Here is a 10,840-nt window from a genome sequence, read left to right as displayed (position 1 = left end):
TCCTTTTAAGTAAAGTGAATGATGCATTCTGAAGTTTATGGTCTCCTTTCCTGTGCAAGACAGCTCCTTCTGGAATTAACCCTTCACAATCACACAGCCACCAACACAGTAACAATCCAATAAGCAATGAAATAGAAAATAGTCCTACAACATACAGGCATCTCTCCCGTCCTTCAAACTCCTAATTCCACATCAACTTCTGGAACAAATACAGGTCCCTATTATCTCTTAAATTCAACAAGTTGCCCAAGCTGTAACCTCGCTGATAAATAAGAGTATCGTTACAGTGCCTTCAACAAGGTCACTGATTACTTATCTAAAGTACACACTAGCTTTATCAATTCCAATATACCAGTCTGTGAGTCAGAGGAGAACAACTGCCTTGGTGGGTCTATTGGAGTTCAGATTGTGTGCTGTACGGTCCTGCTCCTACAGGGTAAATTCACCCCATGCAGACAGCAAACAGGAGGGCTATGCTCCATTTAATCCCACTTGCCTTCTTTCAGAATAGGCTTTCATAGGTATTTACTCTCTGAAATGGATCACTTCCCCCTTCCTTATAGCTTTTCCAGGCTGAGATTCCCTCCTGCAGCACCAGACTTTTCTGTAACCTATTTATTTGGGAAGGGAAGTTCCTAATTCTGTAAATGAAAGGAGGGCATCAGATGGATGCAACTGTTCAGAAATGTGATTCAGACCATTGGAGGAAAAGTCTTTTTTCCCCCCCAGGCTCCTAGAATATATAGAAATAAGTCACCAATATCACCGCTTGGCCATGTGACCTGGCCTGCCCCCTGCCAAAAATAGTTGAACAAAGTGTCCAGACATCATCCCTTGACTATAAATAATGCTTTTTCAGTAGGTCCTGACCTCAGAGTATTTCCAGAGGATCAGGATCTTGCCTCTGGCTGGATTTCTTATTCTCTCTAAATAGCACCTTGCCTATCATAGAAGCAGAAGGGACTACCTCGCTTCGGTGTATATAAATAAACCCCGAGTACACCCCACTTCATGGAATGTCTCTGCGACTGCAGCAGATCAAGTGTGTGAATACAAAAAGTCCCTTGGACCTGCTAGAAAGACATCTAGTGCCGGATCCTTAGCTGGCCTAAGTCCACCTAGTAAATGTGAATCTATGGCATTTACATGGTGAAAATCTTCCCTGTGGCTCCTAGTCATTCAGAGTGGCTGAATGAGAAAGAAAAATTCCAACTGAAAGGGATGCTTTGCCATGTCTGCAGGGCAGTGGATTTAATTCGGGAGAAAGCGAAGAGGGGAGGGAAATAGAGTCTCCCTCCCTTCCCCACTGCAGGTACATTTGAAGCGTTTGGTCTCAGTCTCCTCTTATGCAGGCATTGGCTGGATGACGTAGATCAGCATGTTCTGCTGCAACCCTATATTGCCTGCCAAACACATTCCACTAACCCAGCTAAGGGCGTGTTTAAAATCTGAGCCTGGCCATTCCTGCTAGGAGGTTTGCTACAGTTTGTTCTTTATTTTAGTCCCTGACATGGTTGGCTGGTACAATTCAACCAGAGCCAGAAGAGGGGAATCGATACCAGGGTGGGAGTGCCAGAAACACATATAGCCACAGCCAATCAGCATCTAGAGGCCGCAAAACGGGGGGAAACGCCTCTCCACACTCTTCAGTTCTGTGCTCCGCTACAGTAAGATCACCAGTAGGAGGATCAAAGGGTTGCAGCACTCCCTGCTCTCTCACAGAGCTATCATCCTACCCCTCCCTCCTACTTCCCCTTCCAGCCAGCACCCTGCTCTGCCATCCTGTATGGCCAGCTTGCAGGAATAGCTCCTCCCATGGCCTGTCTGGCACTGCTGCTGAATACACATATTCACAGTCCAGGGGTCTCCCAGCCTGCCCAGTCCCCTCACTGTTCTGTTCCCCTACTTGTATAAAACAGCTCATGGTCTCTGAATCACTGTGCTGTAGATCTGGGCCTTACAAACCCACTGGTCAGTAAAGCCCTGACCATGAGTAGATTAAGATTTTCAAAAGCGCCTCGGTCCCATTTTCAAAAGTGACTTAGGCCCAGATTTTTCGAGGTAGGTAGGCATTGCTGTGCTCAGCATCGTCATGCATAACGGAGGTAGGAGCCTAGGCCTCACCTTCAAAAGGGATTTAGGCACTTAGGAGACTTCGGCTCCTCTATCAGTTAGGCATCGCAACCCTGAGCGCAGCAACTCATTAAACACCTTTATAAAGCTGGGCTTTGATGACGAGGAGGCTAAGTCCCAGTGAAAGTCAATGGAATGTAGATGCCAAATGCTAAAGTTTGCAAAAGCACCCAAGTGATTTAGGCTCCTAAATCCTTGGGGTTCAGGCGCCTACGATTCAAGCTGTTTTTACAAATTTTAGCCATAGTCTAAGGAAGAATCGTTATCCTTCTCGTGTAGCCAGACCCTTCATGGTAGCTTCCTGTGGAGGAGGAAAGATTGAGTTAATCAGAATAGCAGTTTCCAGTAATAACCCCCTGGAGATGGGCCCAAGCCATAAAGTTCAGACCCGAACTGCCCCAGGATGTTCGGATGAAGGGGTTTGGTTCAGCCCCATCTCCATAATATTTTGCCCTTTTCACACAATGTTCAATGCGTTGTATTTATCCTTAAACAGCTGTTGCAGAAATAGCAATATTTCTACTTGCCGGACACCCTCAGAGACCTGGGTATGTCTGGCACAGGCCAGATTATTTTTGGTGGGCTCAACACAGAGCTCACTTGTCCTTGTCAGCGTTCACACAATTGAACCTCAGAACGGAAAAAACCTGGACGATGTTGTGGGTGTGTCAGCTACAAATCTCGCCTGGTGGTTGCATAATAACAGGGTAAGGCTTGTAAAACCCAGCATCTGCAGAATTAGGAAGGTTGGCCAGCACGAGGCAGCCTGTGTGCTGACTCTAAAATTATCCCTGGTGTTCTGGAGAGAGGGTTAAAAAAAACAAAAAACTGTAAACAACCACCCTCAGAAGAGCCAGAGAAAGCTACGTTAGATTCCACTGGTGTGTTTCACATCAGGAATACTGGGACATCATGTACAGAGAAGAGGAAAAAACAGGACCGGTGAAGGGTGGAGGAGTGACATATGTTTCTTCCTCAGGCTTGGTCTACCACACCCTGACTGACATTGCTATGCCAACCTAACCCCCAGCGTAGCTGCAGCTCTGTTGACGGAACAATGTTTCTATCAAGGTTAGCTACATCATTGTGGAGGTGGTGTTCCTACACCGATGAACAAGCCCCTTCCATCAGTGCAGGCTGCTTCTACACTACAAAGCCCTGACGTAGCTATGCTGGTATAGTCTCCACAGTGTAGAACCGGCTCAGCCGCCAATGAATTGCACTCTTTAGTTAGCATTGCCAGAGAGGATCTTTAACTAGGACCCTGCACATGAGATCCTTAAGCTCAGGTCTAATGCAGGGATTGGTGTCATGAGCATGCAGAGATGGGCACTGCACTTTTCAGACAGACTCGTGCGGTAGTGTGCTTTGGTTTGCATGTGTTTAAGTTATGTGGCCAAAGGCCGGACTCACACGTGCACATTGCATATTAACCTACATAAGAGGAACCTGTAAACATATTGGACAAGCCCAACTGTAGGCTTTGAATGTCACATCTGAAAAGCATGGACCTTTAAATGCCCACACTTCTCTCTGCAGCCAAGAAAGTAACTGGGATTCTCTAGAACTGCCCCTCAGTAGAAGACCAGTATCTAAAAATGGGATACTTCGGTTATGGAGAAATGGTCGAAATGTTGGAAATGTTGTTTATTTGTATTGCATTTGCACCTATGAGCCCCGGTCATGGACAAACACAGAACAAAATCACGGTCCCTGCCCCATATTGCTTAAACAACAAGGTATGCAGACACCAAGTAGCCTTGTTATGGATTTGTTGAAAAGGAAGGATTAAAAAAATCCCAGCAGGTTAGTAACATTTCTCACACTGAATTTAATTTTGGAGATGTAGCATAAGGCTAATAAGGCCATTGGATGACGAAATCTAGTTGTCCTTACCCAGTGCTGCCAACCATCCTTGTATTCCCCTATCTTTTCATGGCACCTACAATATAAATAGAGATTTGGATGTTATGTTCACTGAATGCACATGCAGAAGTTAGATAAAAACATAAAATACTCTCAGTAAATGGTTGCAATGTATCACTACTTTTATGATTAAAATCCAGAAAGACAACAGTAATCAGAGACAAAACAGGCTGCTCCCCAAGGCACAACTCACTCCACTTTGTTCCAGGTTGGCTCTTCCAGGCTGAATCTGTCTGATGGCACATTTCCCTACAGAGTCCCCTGGCCTGCCAATAGGACCAGGAACCTTTCTCCTCCTCCCTTAAAGTGATAGTCTGCAATTCCAACAGTCCTCAGCACACCACAGTAGACTGTGGTGGTCTGTTTTGTTCTATGCCTAGCACAATGGGGCTTGACTTGGTACCACTGAAATATAAAATAATAATAGCTAGAGATGGGCCTGCTTAGGAGAGATGGATCCAGAGCTGGACTGAGCTTTCACACCGTTTGGGGAATTTTGATACCTAGAGCTCTGGGCTCAAGGCCCCTCTCTAGCAGAGCACACCTATGTGTCAGGACGATCCCATTAGGCAAGATGGAACTGCCGGAATGGAACAGATCAATGGTCCATCTAGTCTGGTATCTTGCCTCTAGCAATGGCTTAAGAGTCACGGATGATTCAGAGGAAGCCTTTGAAGCATAGGAAGCCCTTGTAATATTTTGTCCAGCAAGTGCAATTACAGCTGCTGTTATTCTTATTAAGATTTAATCCTTTAAAATAAAAAAACCACTTATTACTCAATAATAATCTGTGGCAGTGAGCTCCGAAGGTTAACGATACCCTTTTTGCAACGGTACTTCCTTATATCCATTTTAAAGAGTGTCTTATAATTTTACTACTGAGCATCCTGGAATGGGAAGGGAAGAATAGGAGCACCTGATTGGCTTTTCTTGAAGCTTTAGTTTAGCTCAGGGGTGCCCAACCTACCGCCCATGGGCGATACACAGCCCACCAGAGCATTTCTTAAGGCCCGCGGCCTGCTTCAACACAATATACTAACAGCTGATTCATTAGCATTTTGTCATCATGTTTAAATCATTTTAGTTTACACAACTGTGTAAATAGACAAAACTGTACATAGAAACAACCTAATACACACAAAATAAGCTGAATTTAAAATATAAGTCAATACAGGTGACTTAACCTTATTAAAATACATAGAATCTATTTGGCCCACACAAGGTGCTGCTTAGGTTTGTGTGGCCCTCCTGAGTAATAAGGTTGGGCACCACAGGTTTAGATAGAAGCCTAGGAACCAATTGGCCTAACAGGGCTGCAAAAAAAAGAAAAAGTCATATCTTCTGTAAACACTTCTGAATCCTTCTCACGCCATCAGATGTCACTTAGACTAGAGCATGAACAAGGCTTCACCATCCCGGTCTATCATGTTGAGTGATTTCCAGAATGGCTACCTTGTTGTGTCTCTCTAACTTCATGTTTTTAGGAGGCTAGGTTCTTGGCCTATCACTCCAGCCCAGCCTGGAAAACGGAGCAGAGTACACTCACCACAGGTATATCCCCTCACAGCCAGGCATGGCGTACAGCTCGGGCCTCACCTAGCAGCCCATTCCAACCGCTGTTCTGGCCCTAGAGCGGGCTTTAGTCTCGTGATTCAGCCCTCTGGCCGGGTCACTTTAAATCTCTCCCCTTCCAGGACATCAGCATCCTACAAGGACAGCGTCCCACACAACGCTAGTCATCAATATGGTATCTTCCTCTCTTCCAGGGCTCCTCTCCCATCCCATCCTTCTGTCAGAGTTGCGGCCCCAGGGCTTCTCCCTGGAGTCTTTAGTTTTAACCAAATACATAAGAAAAACAAAAAAGACACCAAAAGCAGCTTCTGCCCCTTCCCCAGGCATGAACTTTAAATCCACCCTCACCAGCTTGCTGTTCTTCTGCAGAATGTTAACTCCCGGGGGTTACCTCCCTGAAGACTTGCTCTTCTCTGGTTCCTCCATGCCTGTCTACCCCTAAGGCCATCTGCCTGTGGGCTGGTTTTCTCTCAGGCCACTTCAAGAGTCTCCTTCACCCCTGCTACCCTCTCCTATCAGGGCTAGCATGTAAACTTCCTCCTAAAGCTTCTGTACTAAGCAGAGAGGAACAACAGAATTCTTCCCCTCTGGGTGGCCTCTCTTTATAGAAACTCCCCAGCTCTTCCTCCAGCTGGGACTCATCTTTAATTGGGCCTGGCCCACCCTGTAGGAGCAATTAGGTGTGATAATTGGCTTCTCAGGCCTACATTAACCCTTTCACCACCAATATGGGGTGGACACCCCATCACAGGGCCCACTGGGCTGCTTTTAGCTCGGTCCCTGGCCAGAGTGGATGGCCCTACCAAAAACTCCTACGGGTCTAACTCACAGGGTCATTGGAACACACAAGCCTTCCTGCCGCATTGAGGTGCAGCACCAGGAAAGGCGTGTCATCACTTACATGTGTGCAAAGTGCTACCGGGTCAGAATGATGGTGTTTGACACCTACTGTGCACGGGTGTAAATGACCACACATGGTGCACAATAGTGGAGAGTCGATCCCATTGACTGCAGCCCTTTGAATCAAGAGAGACTGCACTGCAGACATGAGAACAGAATGAGGCTATTGACTTTAAGGAGACTGGAGGGTGTTCAACGCCTGGCAGGATCTTGTCCCATTTGTAGAACATAGATAAGTTCATCCCAGTTCTGTAGGAGAAGATGATTTCACCATCCCACCACTTCACCCTGCTACTGCATTTGTTTTCTTATGACCCAGAATTCATAGCAATACCATGTGCCGGATCCTCAGCTGGTGTCAATCAGCATAGTTCCAGAAATGATGATGATTTACACCCACTAAGGATCTGACCCATGGACTCCACCCTACCATAGCGCTCTCCATCCAGATATGTTCTTTAGGTAGGCTCTGCAATCAATTACATATTATTGTCACATGGTGGGGTCTTCTCTCTCGGGAACCCCTTGCTCAAATAATCCACTTTTGGACCAGTGACCCTACCCTGGACTCTGATGAGGACAGCGAACTTCACAATAATCTGGGTGCGCATGTGGATTTTAGGGCTCTTAGAAAAATCAGCTGTTTAACAGTCTCATCCTGAGGGCTTGTCTACAGCAGGGGCTGTCAACCTTTCCAGCCTCCTGTACTCCTTTCAGGAGTCTGATTTCTCTTGCATACCTTCAGGGTTCACCTCGCTTAAAAACTACTTGTTTACAAAATCAGACCTAAAAATCCAAAAGTGTCACAGCACACTATTACTGAAAAATGGGTGACTTTCTCATTTTTACCATATAATTATAAAATCGATTGGAATATAAATATTGTACTTACATTTCAATGTATAGTATGTAGAGCAGTGTGAACAAGTCAGTGTGTGAAATTTGGGTTTGGACTGACTTGGCTCGTGCTTCTTATGTAGCCTGTTGTAAAACTCGGCAACTGTCTCGAGGTACCCCCGGAAGACCTCTGCATACCCACGGGGGGGTACCCCTGGTTGAGAACCACTGGTCTATAGCACAGACTTACAGCCGTATAGCTAGAGCATTGCAGCTGTGCCACCGTGGCACCATAGTGTAGACACTTGCGACAGCGCTGGAGGGGTAGTGAATCCACCCCTTCAAGAGGCGGTAGCTAGGTGGGCGGAAGAATTCTTCCATCAGGCAAGTAGTGTCTGTACTGGGGCTGGGATCAGCTGAACTACGTACGTCAGGAAGTGAATTTTTCTCCCCCCTGAGTGACAGCTTGGTTGACCTACGTTGTAGATGTAGACCAGGCCTTAACGATACTGGTGCCCACCCCAGTTAAATGGCATTACTTTCTGTTCTTTCATGACCTAACCTGAGTTTCCCTAGGTAGCTGATGACCTGGAACCACACTGATTGTCTCCTTCCCCCCCGGGTTTCCGAAATGCCTTTTTGCACGGCAGTTCTTTCCCAACACTGGGCATTATTTCTAAATCACCCCTCTCTTTGCTTTGAGGTTTCTTGTGCAAGCTTAATAAGAGTCAATTAAGTAACTGGTTGCTTCAGAGAGTTATGTAATGTTGTGCAGTTCTAAATTAAAGGCATTAAGGAGCAGTATATAAGGGAGGTATAAGAACTGCACTCAGAACCTTTATGTAACAAGGTGATGTAATCACTGGACTGTAATCAATGTTTGTTTTCTCTGCTAATTAGAGCTGTGGAACTCAGCAGAAGACATTGGGTAACATCCTGGACCCAGTTTCACCACTGACGTCAATGGGGCCCTTGTTTTAGGTCAAGAGAGGCAGTGTTTCAATTTGGGCCCCTGAGTTATCATAACACTGAATACTTATATGGCAGCTTTCATCCATAAATCTTGAAGTGCTTTCCAGAGCTGGATAAGCATGTATTATAAACCTCTTTTTAGACACACAGAAACTGAGGCACAAAGGTTAAGTGACTTGTCCAAGGTCGTACAGCAAGTCAGAGGCAGAGTAAGGAGTAAAATCCAGGTCTTCTGATTCTCAGGGTCAGATCCTGGTCAGTGTTGCAGCAGCTTTGCATCAGTTTGCCAGCACAAAGCATCCATGAAGCTGATGGAGCCAGGAGCAGGAGTATTCTGTCTTTTCTTCTGTGTACAGCGCCTAGCACAAGGGTCCAAGACTGGGGCTCCTATCCTCTATGTACTTCCCTGTGGAAGAGATTGGAATCCCCAGGTGGAAAAGGCTGCCCAAATCACTGCACTATAGGCAGAGGAAGCCCTTCACCCACCACTGTCAGGCACCTTGAGTTGCGGGGGAGAAGGCAGAAGTGAAATATGGTCATGCTTTCTCACAAGGCATAGAAGATAAAATGGGTCAAATTCTTCCCTGGCATAAGTCCGTTATCCATTAGCCAGCTTCTCTCTCTTCACATATTGCAGAATTCACAAGGTTCTTTTCTTAGCATTCCCCACTCACCTTCCTCTGTATAGTAGCATCATTCACTTTTTCCTTCTGTCTGTTGCCTCCCAACCCTCTTACCAACCTTCTTACCTCTTATTGTCTACTTGCTGGTGGTTCTCATTTATTCAGCTCTCTCTCTCTCTTGCTCTGATGTCACTTTGTCATTGCTGCTCCCTTCAGGAAACATTGCCAGCAATTGTCTCATCTCTTTGGCCTGTTAACTCTCTCCACTGCCCCTGACTAAACAATGCTTGCACCAGCTGGGTAATGCATGTCAATGTACAGTAGAACCTCAGAGCGACGAACGCCTCGGGAATGAAGGTTGTTCATAACTCTGAAATGTTTGTAACTCTGAACAAAACATTATGGCTGTTTTTACAAAAATTTACAACTGAACATCGACTTAATATAGCTTTGAAACTTTACTATGCAGAAGAAAAATGCTGCTTTCCCTTTATTTTTTTAGTAGTTTACGTTTAACACAGTACTGTATTTGCTTTCTTTTTTTTTTTTTTTTGGTCTCTGCTGTTGCCTGATTGCGTCCTCCCAGTTCCAGATGGGGTGTATGGTTGACTGGTCAGTTCATAACTCTGCTGTTCGTAACTCTGAGGTTCTTCTGTACTGCAGGTTTGCTTCCACTTCCTGGTTCCTTTCCTCCTAGCTCCTGTCAATTGTAATGTCTTTCTTTAGTCTAATACGTGGAGCAATCCTCATCCAAGGATCCCAAAGTGCTTTACAAAACATTAATTAGAATCTCAAAGTGCTTTACAAACATTAATTAAGCATCACAACAACAATACCATAAGGGCTATAGCTGCATTTGCTTGCCACTCATAATATTGTTTTGGTAAAGCAGGAAAGAGGATGACTCAGTGCCTCTGGGCAGCCACAACAAAGGATTAAAGCAGTGAAAACTCTTACTCCAGAAACAAGCTTGTCTGTCTCACCAACAAAAATTGGTCCGATAAAAGCTATTACCTCACCCACCTTGTCCTTGTCTTTCTAATATCCTAGGACTGACACAGCTCCAACACCACGCTTTTACTCCTGACATCTTGTTAGGAACCCAGCTCAAGAAGCACAACATAATAATGGAAAGAGCTGGTTGGGAAATGCTAAATATTTCCCCCACAAAAATTCAACAGAAACTTTTTTTCATTGAAAAACTGATTTTTTTTATTACAGTTACTATTATTCATTTTTGCATTGCAAAAACACCAGCCAGAAAATCTGGAAAAAACTGAAAATTTTCATTGAGGAAAAAGACATTTTTTGTTACATATTTTTCAAATGAAAAATGTTGACCTGCTCTCAACAACTGTATTTGAATCGAATGACTTATGGATAATGCTACATAGTCTTATATGTCAACAAATGACACTCCTTATATTAACTGTCTACATACACACATGTATAGGGTGACCAGATGTCCCAATTTTACAGGGACAGTCCCGATTTTTGGGTCTTTTTCTTATATAGGCTCCTGTTACCCCCCCCCCCCCCGTCCCAATTTTTCACATTTGCTGTCTGGTCATGCTACACATATAGCACTTTTATATAGAACTCAAGGCCATGAATTAGATGGCTGTTCTGATGGCAAAAGCACTGGAAGTAAAGCAACCTCTTCCATTTTTAGATCTTTAACCCGCATTAAATTTGTTAAATATAGATCATTCAGGAAAGAACCTGGCGTCCATTCAAAACCCGACGACAATTGCTCTGCACTAGACATTGTCCCTCCCTTCCCCTGCAGCAGGACAAAGTCATGAACTCCAGAAACGTATGTGTTTGGCAACAGATTTCCTACAATCCCACCAGCTGGAATCCAGGAAATATACAAG

General features: G+C 44.9%; 1 long non-coding RNA gene across 1 annotated transcript; it reads right to left on the bottom strand.

The window, feature by feature from the left end:
• Positions 1-1,235: 1,235 nt before the first annotated feature.
• On the bottom strand, positions 1,236-6,206 carry LOC122463184. The gene is made up of 3 exons (XR_006286310.1): positions 5,980-6,206; positions 4,030-4,075; positions 1,236-2,434 (listed from the first exon to the last, which is right to left on the bottom strand). It is a non-coding gene; the product is annotated as an uncharacterized LOC122463184 (long non-coding RNA).
• Positions 6,207-10,840: the final 4,634 nt, after the last annotated feature.

This window comes from Chelonia mydas, chromosome 17 (genome assembly GCF_015237465.2).
Source record: "Chelonia mydas isolate rCheMyd1 chromosome 17, rCheMyd1.pri.v2, whole genome shotgun sequence".
NCBI classification, from domain to species: Eukaryota; Metazoa; Chordata; order Testudines; family Cheloniidae; genus Chelonia; species Chelonia mydas.
This window is presented reverse-complemented; position numbering and strand designations above follow the sequence as displayed.